This window comes from Dipodomys merriami, unplaced genomic scaffold (assembly GCF_024711535.1).
Source record: "Dipodomys merriami isolate MVZ:Mamm:240054 unplaced genomic scaffold, mDipMer1.0.p SCAF_68, whole genome shotgun sequence".
Classification (NCBI taxonomy): Eukaryota; Metazoa; Chordata; class Mammalia; order Rodentia; family Heteromyidae; genus Dipodomys; species Dipodomys merriami.
In genome coordinates, this window is record NW_027206268.1 from 7,334,388 (window position 1) to 7,350,985 (window position 16,598).

Genomic DNA, 16,598 nt, shown 5'->3' on the forward strand with positions numbered 1-16,598 from the left:
AATTAATAAGAATAAATTTTATTTTCATCAAGAGGTTATCAATCAATTTCCATAAATTATCTTAAAATGCTTACTGTGTCCTTGAAAATACCTTTGGACATTAATTTTTTATTAAAATAATTCCTTCACTGCTGTTATCTTTTTTTTTAAAGACACTGAACAAGCAAAGGAATTCTTGGAAAAAAATAAAAAAAATCATCCCTTCTCTCACCAGCTGCAAAATAATTCTACATTTAAAAAAAAAAAAACTCCCAAGTCAGACAAAGGCAGGGAAGAAAAATGTTCATGTGCTAGAATCTAACCTCATGTAACCAGGCAAATGTAACTATCCAACACTGACTTATTTTTAAATGATTGGAATATTTTCACTCTAATATTAGAATGCTGATAACATGTAACTGAGGAAAAGAACTTTGCTTTTTAGTCAATTATGAATAAAAATAGACAATGACCATTATATAATATATAATGTGCAGAGTTATATACCCTAACATAACTGTAACTTACACATATGTGTTTGTACTTACATAAGTTACAGTATTATCTATCTATACTGTACAAAAAATAATTTCTAATCTCAAAGGATTTTAATTTAAAAAATTTTAATTGGAGAAAGAAGAGTTATTGAATACTCTGTCTCCTTGTTTATCAAAGAAGAGGGGAATAAAAAAAAGTGAGAAGTGTTTTGTTTGCACTAACCAGGGAGGCCAGGTTTCCACATCAATGCCACCATCTGCTGGAATTTCAGATTATTGTTACCAGAAGTTTTGAAGGCCCTGGGTTGCATTTTTACAACTAAGATGGCCTTGTTGGATAGATATTTTTCAGTGTTCACCAAAAATGGCTTTAATGACTGCTTTAGACAGCACTTGGTAAGTAAGGGTGGTAGGTTTCACACCAGATGCAATCTTGTCCTCTACGCCATACAAATTGAAGGTGGAGGGGGTGGAGGGGAAAGTCTTAGGAATTTTCTGTCCTGTGTCAATAAGAAGCATAGCCCTTCATTCAACAGATAGCCACTAGCCACCGGCTACCCGCAGGGCAAGTGGGCTCTAGCCCCTGGAGCATGTGCTGCTCTCAGAGCTGGGTCTGCCAGGAGGTGTCTTCCCAGGAGCCCGGGCCAGCGGCAGGGTCCTTGCCTCGTCCCTCTGCCACGCTGGGCACCCCCGGTGTAACCAACAGCAGGAGGAGGCGTTTCCGGGGGAGAGAATGCACACCCCGCTTCTTAAAACCCCATCTGGGGTCCCTCAGTCAGTCAAGGCCCGGCAGCTAAGAGAGGCGTTAAAGCCAGCCCTTGCGGAGGATTCTCCACGGAGTTTTGCAAAACAAGCGCATTCAAGACCAACATAAGACAGCGTTCAGGCAGAAGCTTGCAAGCTGGAGTGTGTAGTCAGGCAGACAGAGACCGAAGCCAGTTTCCACACATGTTGTCCTCCTGTGCACCGACCTCCCAGAGACTCGATTTTCTACATTGTGCAAGTGGCGAGAACACTCGTGCCCGTCGCGCAGCGTGACCGTGAACGAGCCCACGGCCTCGGCTGGTTCTCAACAAAGGCCAGCCACCTCGCTGCCCTCCCCTTCTGGTCTTCCTCTAACTTCTAGCTGTTCAGCTCCTCAGACGTGGAGAGAAGACAGAAAGAGCAAGAGCTGTGTGCACTGAGCGGCCCTGCTGCGGGCCAGCCGGCCAGCAAGCATCACATGCCTGTTTTCCACCAGGGAAACCTGGGGCATTCTGCTGAGCTCCAGGGGCTCTGACTGAAAACTGCACGTAGAGGAGCGAACTACACAGACGACGGGCCGGTTCACCAAACGAATATCGCATTGTCACGACGCTTTTCTAAAGGAGACCTCAACAATATCCTCTCCACAGATGTATTGAATTCTATCTAAACGTAGAAGTACGACTGATTTGGCCACGACACACATTTGCACGAATCCTGTCTTTTTAATTAGGATTTTCCCTTCTGACCAGCAGTCTTATTCCTAGAAAAACCAAAGGGAAATTTAACTGTAAATTCCAACTTGCATCACATTATATAAAATAACCATGCCTCGTCATAAACCAGTATCATTCCAGTACCAAGAAGCAAAGCGGTATTCCAGCCTTAGAGCAGCCACACAAGCTTCGCTCTCGAGGGGCACGGAGCCACGGTGACCGAGCTGGAGCGGGAAAGTTGGCGGCTTACACCAGCGGCTTTCCTCCACCCGGCCTGCCCCTGGTCTTTGCAGGGCTCACATCTTCCTTCCGTCCTCCGGGGCAGCCCTGGCCCCCTTTTCTTCTCTGCCCCTGGGGAGCTGGAATTCCTCCGTTTGAACTACATTCAGGGCCATTGTCAAGGTTGGGCCAAGGAAGTGAGAAGCCTGCAGGCCGCTGAGCCAGCGGCCGGCTTGACCTCTGCGGAGGAGGAAGGGCAGAGTCTCCCCAGCTCTGAAGTTCCACTCAACTCCCATCACTTCAAGAACCACGTCCGAAGGAAGTGTGACATTATCCCTCCTTGTCAGCTTTGTGTGCAGCAAATATGAGCTCATCTGAGACCAAATTCGGCACAGTGATAAATTAACCAGACCCTTGCTACAAAGGGAAATAAGACAATAAGTAGGAAATAAATGGCTGAAAGGGTTTTCTCAAGCAGCAAAAATCAAAAAAGGCAGAATGCATAAAAGAAGGACATAAAGAAGGAGAACACAAAGGAGTTGTGAGGGCCCCATGGAGGGACTGGTGAAACAGAGTCTTAAAAATGTACAAAGACCAAAGGAAGAATTAGTGATACGAAGGACTCTGGGGGAGAGAGAAAAGAAGCAAATCAGAAAGGAAAAGTATAGAACTTCAAAGCGAGAACGGCGACATTCAAAGGCCCCAGCCCTGGAGTGGGGACGCGCACCAGAAAGCCCTGTCTTTTTGCCAAGACTTTGAAAACATAAAAAGCTCAAAATGTGTTATCATTAGGCATCAAATTAAAGTTCCCAAAGCCTTTAAGATACACATGCTTTTAAATATCACGATAAATTATGTATCTATGACTCAGATTGGGGGCTTGGCCTTCAAGTAATCAATAATTCAAACCCTATGCACATGAATCTAATCCAAATGGGAGTTTCAGCGTTAGGTTCTGAAGAGATTCTTGCCATGTGCCTGCCCAGTAAACCCTTCTCGCCGTCTATCACAAAGCAAAAGGGGGTGGGCCCGACATGCAATTGTGCACAAAATATCAATTATTTCAGCCAAATGTTTCATGTTAAATAGACAAGTTAAGTAGACTTCCAACACGCTGCCTTTTCTTTTCTTTTTTTTTTTGGGGGGGGGGGGAGGGAGTCTGGTCGTGGGGCCTGAACTCTGGGCCTGGGCGCTGACCCTCAGCTCTTCAGCTCAAGGCTAGCACTCTACCAATTGAGCCACAGCGCCATTTCCAGCTTTTTTCTTTTTTGCTTATGTGGTGCTGAGGAATCGAACCCAGGGCCTCAGGCATGGAAGGCAAGCACTCTACCACTGAGCCACCTTCCCAGTCCCACATTGCCTTTTCTGATTGTAACTATTCTGTGAAGACGCTGCCATTGGCCCACCCATCAGAGAGTGCTTCCCATTCTTGGAGCAATGCCAGTAGGAGCAAGGTAGATGCAAGAGTTTCAAGCCAAGCAAGAGCCAGGATGTGAGCAGACATTCTCCTCTAATACTCTCACGTGAGGATGCACAGAAAGCCAGTGAGGGAGACAGGGACACTCATGATCTTCTGGGGGCAAGGCGCTTACCCAGGGACACACACCTCAGTGGGGTAGAGCGAAGAGCTGACATTCCAAGCTGCTTCTAATTGAAGAGCTGCACGCTGTCGTTTAAAAATGGAAAGATTTTGAGCCAGGTGCCAGGGGCTTGCGCCTACAATTATCTATCGGGAGTCTGAGGTCTGAGGATTGCGGTTTGAAGATGGAACAGGAAAGTTTATGAGACTCTTATCTCCAGTTAAGAACCGGAAGGCCAGGGGCAGGGCTGTGGCTCAAGTGGTAGAATGCCAGCCTTGAGCAGAAGAAGGCCAGGCACAAGTGGCCAGGCTCTGAGTTCAAGCCCCAGGAATTGGCACAAAAACATCAATAGATAGGTAAAAGTCTTCCACGCACGGTCAAACTTTTTGAAAAACTAGCAGAGTGAAAGATACTTTTTCACACTCACCCCTCCCCCCACCACAAACTCAGCTGTCTCTTGAGATAATGGTATTTGAACTTAGTGTTAGGACTATTTTAACCAGTACAATGAGAGCTCTACCTTTAGTAGTATTCACCGTTTGCTCTGTAATATCAAGGCACAGGGGGTTTCTTATTTCAAAACCATAGCCATGGACTCCCAGAGATACTGTAAATGGGTTTGTGATGCAATTGTTAAGTGTGTGCATTATATTGCTCTCTCTTCCCTTGCTTTCCTAAATACAAATCTCATCTTAACTGCCTCGGTGCAGGTAGGGTGATTTTCTCTGTGTCTCAATTTCCCGCGGCTAAAATTCCATTTACATCTTGGCGTTTGGTTTGTTCCAAATTATACTGTTGCAATTGCATTAGAGATTACAAACCAAGGATGCCCATGATTACAGTTGATATTTGACTTAATTACAGGGTACAGTACATGGATATGTGAATGTAATTTAATGGAAAGCAAGTTGCTTTATGTGTAGAGCTCGAATCCGAATCCGTGCGAGAGCTCCCATCAGCAGCCCTTGGGCCATGTCTCAAGTCACGTTCCGCTCTTCCCCAGGAAGACAGAAGAGCATGCAGGAATGTGCCGCCAGTGCACGCCGTCTTCCAGCTACACAGGTTTGACAGCGTCCCTTCTACCTCGTGTATTCCTCGACGAATCGTCTTCATCCTCTCACGCCTCAGTGAAGTACCTCAGATGTTTCGTCAGCTGACAGCTTTCCATGGCACTAACCATGGAAGCACAGCTATGGTGTATGAAATGATGCCAGCATCTGGGGCGTGGAATACAAATCCGGATGCCAGCCCCCTGGGAAAATGTGGACTTTCTAGAACAGCGGAGTCTAGTACTTGAGCCTGAGTCTGAGCAGTTTGTCCATCTCCTCAGAAGAGACTACGCTGGTAAACCACGCCATCTCGTTCCGCTTCATGGAGACTGGACTTTGCTTGTAACTCTCTCTGTCTCTGTCTCTGTCTCTGCCTCTCTGTCTGTCTGTCTGTCTGTCTGTCTGTCTGTCTGTCTGTCTGTCTCTCTCTGTCTCTCTCTGTCTCTCTGTCTCTGTCTCTGTCTCTGTCTCTCTGTCTCTCTGTCTCTCTCTCTGTCTCTGTCTCTGTCTCTGTCTCTGTCTCTCTGTCTCTCTCTCTCTCTCTCTCTCTCTCTGTCTCTGTCTCTGTCTCTCTCTCTCTCTCTCTCTCTCTCTCTCTCTCTCTCTCTCTCTCTCTCTCTCTCTCATTCCCATCAAGGTTCATTGTGCCAGCTTCTGAATACAGAAAAAGAGTCCAGCCACCAACCAGGGAAGAAGTGGTGTCCACAGAATTGTTTAAGTTCTGTGCTCTTTTTATCATTTAGGGTCTCATACATGAACACATAATATTTTCCTGTCTCAATTCTGTGGCTTTGTATTTCATCACTAATTGGCTATGAGATAGTCTGCTTTGGCATTTCCCAGTTTCTTGGGTTTGCTTTTGTTTTTGTCAGTCCTGGGGCTTGAACTCAGGGCCTGGGCGCTGTCCCTGACTTCTTTTGCTCAAGGCTAGCTCTCTACCACTTGAGCCACAGCGCCACTTCTGAGTTTTTCTGTGTATGTGGTACTGAGGATTAGAACCCAGAGCTTCATGCACACTAGGCAAGCACTCTACCACTGCCCTCTTCATGGCTTCACTGTTTTTATTCATTTTTTCCCTATTATAAACCTTGAGAAGTGCAATAGATAAGTTAAAGTATGCCACTATTCTAAGGGATTTTTTTAAAGTAAATTGATAGTGATAGTTTACACCCACACAGGTTGTTACCAGTAATCAAAAGAGAGCAACACTTCTGATCTTCTCACCCAAATTATTTCTAATTCATATACTATTTGCTAATTGCCACGCTGCCCGCTGCCAGTGCCTGGCAGACGGTGCCACATGAAAGCGCCGGGAAAAACGAATCACTGACTTGGTAGACGTCTAGAGGTTGAGGCTCAACCCCTCTCTAGAATTTGTTAGAAGTTCACCAGCTTCATCCGACACTCCAGATAGCCCAGATCCTTCCATTTCTTCTGCATCTCCCATTTTCAAATAAGTTTGTTAAAGATCTGTTTAAAAAAATTATGATGCATCTGGTTTATGTTTCCAACTGTAAAATGCAACAGAAATTTTTATCAGGAGGAACCATTCTCCTCTAGCCAAAGCACCATTACTTCTATGCTTATTTGTAGCTCTTGTTATTCATTTAGGCTATGCCTACTTATTAAAAAGCACGATTTTCAGCACATAATTCAAAGCAATGTAAAGTTTCTATTGTCCCCAACTGGCACCCGTAGGGAAGGTAACTATCTTCATCTCTTGCAGAGCAGCACATTGTCCTGTCAGCACAATAACTCACGTCTCAGAGCACTCTGAAATACCGCACACAGAATGTGTTTGTCGCCCTTTAATGTACACACACCTGCCCGCATTTGTTCAGTTGCCAAATAAAATACTACTCAGACTTCCAAGTGAGACAGGAATGGCCAAACTCTTCCTTCATAATTGAAAGTTGCTATCTCTAAGTGCCTAAATGTAATTATGGAAGAAAAGATATTTCCTCTGCTTATACACAGAATAATAGTTTATTGTAACCATCAGTCATGGTGAACTAAAATGAATTTACATGCTCCATGTAGATGGCCAGCCCGCATTTTAATCCTATTTCCTGTATAAACAACCATTCGGAGTCTTCACAGAGGGTCTGAGTCTGTGATATGGCCCCGTACGAAGCACGCTGTGCACCCTTGGCTGCCGGCCTGCAGGATGACAGCTCTTCCGGGGCTCCTCAAGCCCGCAGGAACACACCCATGTGGTTCTCACTCACCGCTGCTTACAGTCCTGGGGCTTCAACTCAGACCCTGGGCACTGTCCCTGACATTCTTTTGTTCAAGGATAGTGCTCCACCACTTGAACTATAAGGCCCCTTATGGTTTTTTCTGGGTAAGCCCTCAGATTTCAGCCTCCAAACAGCTCAGATTACAGGCATAAGCCACCAACACCGAGCTTGACTTACTGTTTTTTAAGGGGATCAGAATGCCTGGACCTTTTGGAATGGGGTGTCCTGTGTGTCTTGCCCTTGCCTTTCTCCTGTGTGTCTCCCGACTGACCAGCCCCCGGGGAGGGTGGAGTGCTGATTTCCCTCCAGGGTCCTTTCAGTTCTCCTTTGCTTGTTTAGGTTATGTTACTGTATTTTAATTTGGTGAATGCTTTCAAGGATGCTATTTGTTATTGTGGATATCTATTGAGGAACTTAGAGCGAATACTCACACAACACACGTAGGCCATAAGGCAGGGTCCATGATCAGCACTCCCATCCTGCCTTGCTTTTGAAAACTGATCTGTCTTCTGACACATGGTCCCTTTCCTTCATAAAGAACTGCTTTCCAGAGCTGTGGGTGATGTAGTACCTTCCTATAACCCCGGCTGCTTGGGAGGCAGAGACTGGGGAATTGAAGTCAAGGCCAGCGGAAAGCAAGAGCCCCAGGACAACCACACGTGCCATGCATGTATCTCCTGTGGTCTTTGTCTCCGGTAATATGTATAATTGCATTTCCTTCTGTAACCTGTCTGCCTTGCTTGTTGACTATTAGATTTCTGAGGTTATGCATGTCATAGCCAGCAATGATTATTACTCGCATTCCATTACACTCTTCTCAATCCAGCGCTAACACACACGTGGCTTGTTTTCGGCAATTTTCTATGACCACAAACAAAGATGCTCTGTTGGCACAGAGCGTATGCATAAGAGGTATAAGGATGAACAAGACCAGAGAGATTTTTTTTCTTTTTTGCTGCTAATATTCTGCAGTTTCATTTAGTTATATGTTAATGATTCAGAAGGAAACAAAAGAAACATATTTCAGTGGCACTGTATTTGGGAAAGCCTGAAAAAGATTACTCTCCTCATTGGAAATTGGATTTTTTTTTCTCCTATCTTTTCAGAAGACAAAAAAAAAAAAAGCCTTGATGAAATGCTGCTCTCAGACTACTCAAGTTCACTGTCCAACGTTACAGCCCTACCCCCGGGATTTCACAGTGGACAAAGATTGCCACCTTGGGAATATGCCTTCCAAAAGGAGCCCAGGGGAAACAAATGACTTATGGAAAACGAGGCCACTTGTAGAAACATTGTGTCCATTCTTTCCGTATTACACAACAGTTTTATGAGCCTGGACCAGTCTTCAACATAAAATGCGACATCAAAGCCACATAAGTGTAACTGAGAGATACACCAGTTACCAAGGGTTATTGCAATTTGGGATGATTTAAAAATAAAATGTAAAAACACCAAGAATGATAGTACCTGCCTGTAATGCCAGAACTTGGAAGGGGAGACAGAATGATTGGCAAGTTCCAGGCCAGTCTGGGCTAAGGACCAAGCCTTCCTCAAAACAGAACACAAAACACAAACACAGCTAAACCCTAGGATGCTCCTGCCACCTGGGTCGAGGGCCTCCCGACTTGATTCTGGCTCTATTCCATTCAGCCGTCCGCCTGCTGTGGGCAAGCTTCATGGACGGTGCTAAAGCCATTTTCACTACATTCTTTGGGAAGAACAGATAAAGGGGGCATTATATTACAGCACAACTCTGCTGCGCGCCATGGATGTGCGCGTCTGAACAAAACCGTGTTACCACCACGGGAGACATTGCCACTCCATCCCTGTCTAGGGGACAGGCCTGTTCAAGAATGTTCCTTCCACCCCTGAAGGGACGTTCTCAGATCTCTCTCCAGAGGAACTGCAGTCAGGCAGGGTGGCAAGGGCGGCTCCTGACTTCCTGAGGTCTCAGGAGACTGGAAACTTTCTCCTCAGATTCTATCTTGCTGACAGTGGTGGTTTTTTCCCCGTTAGAGTGATTATATATAAACTACCAACCATTTCTATATCTACTTTATAACTTCTGAATACAAGTCTCAGCTAAAACTTTTTCTTACTTTTTACATGTATCAGTAGTTACCTGGATATTTTCCTAAGATATTTACTTCTTAATGATGGTGCAAAATTTAACCTATCTGGAGGATGTCCTTAGCAATGACACAAAACAGGAGGACAATGGCACGTGATTTCTGACCCAGCCACAGCCCTGCGTCCCCACCCTGGGCCTCCCTGTGGCATACCTGCTTGGATCGTGTGTGAATGTGGGCTCATGCTTAGAGCTACTCCCAGATGAGCCTTTGTACCCTTAGATCTCCTTACCGTCTCCCTGGGCCCCCACGGCCGCGACCATAGTAGTCAACAATCTGTTCTGAGCCTACAAAGAAAGGCCTTTGGCTCTTCATCTGGTTTTGCAAGCTTCTGGCTAGGGACGACTTTATTATTCTATATGAAATTTAAAGTCATTTCATTCATTTTTTTTTTTTTTTGCAGAGGGCGGGGGAGAGAGAAACCCTATTGAGATTTCCATAGGATTTATAGAAAAGAAGCGTTTTTAATGAAATAAATAAGGTAATTTTGACCTTAGGTTTAGTTTAGACTTTTTTATGTTCGCTGGAAAAAATAAACCTCATACAAACTGGCCTAAAGGGAGATGTTTTTATTTGAAGTATGAAGTATAATATAAATCTCTGGAATAATCCTGGCAATGTGACGTTTATTCCTCTGTGAGCACAGAGAACTGAAAGGTTAAGTCTCCAAAGAAAACAAAGGAAAGCGTTTCATCTTATGACTCTCCCCTGTGTCTCGGGAGAATAGTCTCTAGCCATATTTTGGGGGTCAGAAATGGGGAACAGAGGAAGAAAATGCCATGTTTACACGCATTTGCACAATTAACAATCTTATCTTGCATCCGCTCTAATCTGTGGTAGACACAGTTTATTACAGAGCATACTAATGCATGATTCATTTCAGCCCCTTATTTGCCCTCATACAGATATCCCTGGATTGCTGGTCTGTATATTCCAGTAATCTGGTCTAAGGGCAAGTTGAGGCTATTTTCATCCTCTAACGTTCATTAGGATGGCATGTGTATATTTTCAGTTTGCCAAGTGTCTTTACATGCGATAGACACTCTTAGTCTTCGATGGGGAAAAAAAAACACTAAATTGCTGCATAGAATGATAGTTAACTTACAAGTGTTTGGGGGGATAGCAAGAATTACACGAGATTAAAAGATCTAAAAGATCTAGCCCCACGCCTGGAAATCATAGATTCTAGAGATGATCACTTTGGATACTGACAGAAACTAGACAATGCTACTTTTGTAACCAAGAGGCTACTCGGCAGCCTCTCGTCTACGGCTGTTTTCTGCTGCTAATACAGGTGGAGCTCCATCTGTTTTTTCGCAGTAGGTCACATCTGTAATCCTGGCTACTGGAAAGGCTGAGAGCGGGAACGTCATAGCTTGAGCAGCCTGGGCCTGCCATCTCCGCAGCAGAGGCTGCGGGCAGCAAAATGCACAAGATGCTTCAATGGGAGGACAGCTGTCTAGGCCAGCCAGACCAAAGGGTAAGGCTCTATGTCAAGGGTAAGGAGAGCAGAGAGGACTGGAGCTACGGCTCAGGCGATAGAGTGCCTACCTAACAGACTGGAGCTACGGCTCAGGCGATAGAGTGCCTACCTAACAGACTGGAGCTACGGCTCAGGTGATAGAGTGCCTACCTAGCAAACCCAGCGTCCTGAAAACACAGGGAGATTCACGAAAGTCTACCTGTCAGATCCACTGCAAATACTGAAAAAGCCTGGTGATTTCCTCAGGGCAAAAGCCACCAAGCATTCCATGAGGCAAACACAGTGAGTAAGCACTCTTCAACATGACCGTTATTGCCAAGAACTAGAATGTTCTTTTCCAGAAATAGCCCAATCATTGGTGCAAAAAAAAAAAAAAAAAAAAAAACTTTCAGATGAGGAAGAACAGGACGTTAAGTGCACAGAAATGGTTCCCATTTCATTTCCAACAATCTCACCCTTCACTACATAATTCATCCTCAACTCCATCTTACTCCTGCGCCTGTATTACCACCTCTATTCCTTCCTCTCCTGTTTGCCTAGAACCTGACAGCCCCTTATTTAAGAGTATTTTCACGTGCTTTTCTACATTTCTATTCAAAGCAAGATGTAAAAATAAAACATCTACATTCTAGCAAATCCGCCTCGATACTGACAAACACATCTGGCTTGTTGGGAGGACTTATTTCATGTATACATTGCTATTTAAAAAAAAAAAAAAGTCATGACATCTCGATGTAAACGAGCAAGAACATGTTTGTAAGGTAAATCTCAGCACCCCTGGACCGGGCGGGGCCTTGTTCCTGAGGTCTCTGGGAGGCCTCAGGATGGTAACCTGTGGCTTCATTGTCGGAAGTACGAAAGGTAAATTGGGATTTTGTCTCAGGAGCATCTGGCAAAATATGGTCAGAAACAACTAATGGTATATTGGCACAGTCAACAAAAACTAGTTTTAGGAATTACTATGAAGGATTTTTTTTAAAGAGATACAAAGATTGGAGAGGGAAATCTATTTCCCATTGGGGTTTTTACTTAAATTGAGTTTGCTTCCATCACGTTTGTCCTGTTACCACTTTTGCCTCTGGCTCCATTTCAAGCATTAAGAAAACTTAGGACTTTTGTTTACCAACAACTCTTACAAATAATGATGGCTGAAGTGAACAGTTGAATACAAAGTCTATTTGACTTTCTGAACTATTTTGCATGTATGAATACCAGAAATCGGGAATAGGGTTTATGTAAAATGTTCTTAGTGCTGCCTTTGAGACATTTTTGGATCCACCTCCCAGTCTGGTTCCCTAAAATGTGTTTGTATGTCGGAGATCACTCCTAAGTTACAATCAGGGTACTTATTTTCTCGCATTTATCTCTTTGAATGATCAAATTCAATACATATTCATGGATTATTTACATGTGATTGTCAAGCAACTCAAGGCAACTTCTACTACTTTATAATGACCTCAAATATAGTATTCTTTTAAAGGAAGTGAGTTTAAATGTGAATCACTCTATCTCACTATTTCAGTTAGAGCAAAAAGTTAGTGAAAATTATTATGGCTGACATTAAAAAATGCGTTAATAAAGCAAATACAATACAATGGCTTGAGACAGTGGAGCTGACCCACACTGGACGCAGTGCTGTGTGCATTATTGCATTAGAGCCACAACTTAAGTGATTTACAACTTCAATATGGAGATAAAGAGCAAAGTAAGACCAGGCACCCACCAGTGGCTCACGCCTGTAATCCTAGCTACTCAGGAGGTTGAGATCTGAGGATCACGGTTCAAAGCCAGCCCAGGCAGGAAAGTCCATGAGACTCTGATCTCCAATTAACTACCAAAAACCAGAAGTGGCACAAATGGTAGAGCACTAGCCTTGAGCACAAAGAGGCTCAGGGACAGCACCCAGGCCCTGAATTCAAGCAGACAACAATAACAAAAACAAAGTAAGAACTTTCTTGTCCTGTAGTTTGAAATTTTGTATTTTGCTAACATTATTCCTATATTTGTTTGACTTGGGTTTGTGCAGACGCAACCAATGTCTGCTTCTCTCCCTGTGTAAGCCCACATTCCTGTAGAATATTTCAATTTAAAAAAAACTCATGAAATTTCCCAATAACCTTATTAAAATTCAACCGTGAAATCATCTAAAATTCTGGGGGCTGGAACTACACCCGAGCTTGTAACCTCTGTGCTTGAGGCTGGGCACAAGCACTATCGACCAAACCTTACTCACACCCCCACCTTCTCCACCGGCTCCACCTAGCCAGCTCCCTCCCAGGCCACAGAATGGACACAGCCTCAGTAGCCTTGGTCAGACCCATTACCTGCCAGCAGTGGTTTGTGAACTGGCTCACTAAAAGAGCAGAAGAAGGGTAGATTGTATTTGAAACGTAATTTCTCAAGGGACAAAGGCACCCAAGGGCGCACGCGCGCGTGTGTGTGTGTGTGTGTGTGTGTGTGTGTGCGTGCGCATTCTTCTGGTTTTTATCTGCCGTTGCCTTTTCCCAGCATCATTTGTAAACAAAGAGATTTTTTTCCACGCTTTCTTGTTTTTCCTTCTGTTCTTCACTTGCTAATCAAGCTAGTCAGAACCCAGCCCTCTTCTAAACACTGCTGTGAGGGGTCATAAGAAAGAAAGTCAGCGGAGTATCCAGTTCCTGCGTTCATTCAGCCCAAGCACTGAGCCTGACTTCTGAAGATCTATTTCCCCCAGACTAATCATCTGGGAGTGGTGTATCACACTCCATACACCGGACTTCACTTCTTCATGTGCCTTTTTTCCAAATAATCTTCATTTTAATTTTTCCAGAAGCTTCACCACAAGAGATTTGTAACCCTGTTTCTCTTTTCTTTGCCCTTCTTCATCAGCTGAAGCTTTAAAAACTCAAAGTGAAGTCTACACACACACACACACACACACACACACACACACACACACACGTATTTCTCATAACGGAGCTAGAATGCTCTGTCTGAATACACAGTGATGCACAGAATTGGTGGAGAGTTGCCTGGTACTGGCTGTTGGGAAGGTCAGAGTTGATATCACGTACTACTTTCTGACATCCCTTGACACCCTGGGAAGACACTGTGAAGACCGGGACTTACTGAGTAATTACCCTCAGAGAGTGAGTAAAGAAATACAATAATAAACTCTGAAGTTACAAAAGAGTGAGTGGGAGATCTTGTCTTTTACAACGAGTCTGTCTGTGCGGGCGTTTGTCCTTTAAAGCCATGTGACATTTGGCATCCCATAAATCAGTGTGTATCGTGATTTCACACACTGTACAGAGAAAGCTCGGGGTCCTCCATATCCAAGCATCACAACACCACCACTCAGTAGTGCCCAGTGGGACTTATGAAACAAGGATGTCCTCAAGATGATTGCACTCTACAAGGAGTAAGCTTGGTGTAAGCTTGGTGGCGATTGCTCTACCCAGACCACAGGCCATGCTCGGTGGCGTAATCATAAGGACCCTGGCCCTAATGTGAGCAAGCAGACTTTACAAAGGGGACAGAGCGGCATGAGGACTGGGAGGATGGATGGACATTTTCTCTGCGGAGAGGAAAGAGAAAACCCAAGTCCATTCCTGGACGAGCTGGGCCTGGGTCCCGCGTGAGATTCGGAGGGGCGGGGGCAGAGCAGGCGGCTCGGCATGGACACCACGTGGGGTCCCGGCGAGGGAAGAGCAAGCTGGGCAAGGCGGTGTGGAGGGTGGACACACAAAGACTCTTTTGGAGCCAGGGCAGATGCTGGGGACCGCCTGCAGGTGTTGGAAGGCCCCTGGGGAAATCCAGGCGTGGGTGTCAGGAGAGGAGCCCCAGGACACCATGAGAATTTCCTTGTCTTCTGCACAGAGTTTGCTTCCAGGCAACTCGAAAAACAAAATATCCCCAGAGTGTGATATGTCCCTTCTCGGGGATCAGCCCAGGGTGGAGAGCGGAAGTTCAGAGTCAGTTAGAAGCTAATTATGCTGATATAGGTCAGACTAAACTATTTGACCCCGTGGGGTTAGAGGCCTGGACAATTACTCTGTATTTACTTCTGTAAACGAGCCCATGATGGAACACCAAGTGTTTTCTCCTTCTTTCATCTACACCCTGAACCAAACTCTTCGTAGTTTTTCCGGAGAATATATTCTAAGTCAGACAGCCAAGGATCAGCCACAATATTACTTCATTTGTTTTATGTTGACTTCAAATCCCATTTTTAAGTCCTCTGATGAAAAATACTGAATTCTATTTTGGCATCATACATTAGGATGGCTGGTATTACTACACAGATCTACAAACTAAGGGCGGAAGGAGGTAGAAATTTGTGAGCAACAGATTCATAAGTCTCTACTGATTTGAATTATCTCCTCATTTTTCAGGACAAAATTGTTTCTTTTTTTCCCCCCTCAAAGCTTCTAGAAAACCAAACTAAAGGGCCTTAGTAACGTCCAATATTTGTATATCATATTTCCTCTTAAAATTTTTTTCATTTAGGGGAAAACAATGAAAGGGGCCAGAATGTATGATGCTCATAAACTAGCATGTTGAATTAAAACCTTTTTATAAAACAACTTAGAGTAATAAAATTTAACACATTTTAAGAAGTTGTTCCATCTGCTGAAGCTCATCTGATCCCTACTGAAAGTCCCCGAGATACATTATTTTCTTTAATTTAGAGACCTTCCTACTTGTGCTTGAAAATCATCTTCTAATGGCTGGTTACTTTACAAAACAAAACATTTCTGCGACGTGCTCTGTGCTGGTGACACACCGTCAGCCCTGGTTTATTTATGGAGATTTAATAGAGATTTAAATGATTTTCCCAGCCACAAAATGTACAGAGGGTGCAAGCGCTCGTCCGTTGGGAGCTCACCTGTATTATAAACCAGACATGACACAAGAGCAATCTATCCATCACATCATTTTCACTGGAAACCATCTGTCACTGATGATACCTAGCACTGCCGCTTTGTTCCTGCGGTATCAGAGATAGAGGTACAACTATTGGAAGAGTTGAGATTGTCTGAAAAAAATCTAATGAACTAGAGTCATTTCAATTAACCCGTCTGGAACTCAGATGCTGATGATAATGGAGACCATGCTTTACCATTTTTATACCGGAAATACAAGTATTTCTTCTTCTATCAAAATACAGAAGGTGCTTTGGCCTGGTGTGTTAGCAGCTGTGGAGGAAAGGAGGAAAGCCTGTGGGACAGGGAGGGTCCTTTGAGACGTAAGGTTCTGTGTTAAACCGGTCTCTTTTTGGGACACGTCAGATTGTTCAAGAAAAAGCAGAAGGTGCGGGTATATTTTGAGATTACTTGTATACATACTCTTCTCAAAGGCACCTAATGTAAATAGGTTTTTACCCTATTTAGACTAGCCAATCCCGAGCAGACTGTGAACCTGAGTTCAGCCAATCAGAGCGTAAGGGCAGGGGCTGCATGTTAGGTATAAATAGGGTGCCGCCTGCTGGTTCTGTGTGCTTGCTTGCCAGATTTCTGGCGGGTGGTCTCACCCTTCTGCAGAAGTTTAAATTTGCCTGGCTGGGACAAAATGCAGTCATGCTAATAAGTAAATAAAAATAGCAGGACCATTAAATGTGCATTTAACTGTCCGATGACACATCCTCACACATTCAAGCAATGTCCACTCCTCTACTCGACATCTTCAGTCTTGCATTAGCTCTGACTTCTTTCAGAATTCTAGTAGCACAAAGCAGAATTACAGACTGACTACTTTCTATTCTTAGGTAATTATTTCCTTCAAGTATTTCTCAGTCTGAACTTAAGCTCTTGGGTTAATATTGAAATATTCCTTGGGACTCTCCGCTCTGGCTAGACCAAGGCTGTGCGGCACGTGTATTAGTTCTCAGGAATTCAAGATCTCGGCAGATCTAGGAAGGGTCAGATGGTCAGCGGTGCAAGTTATAAATTATCCATTTAGTAAAAGTAACACTGTTCATACT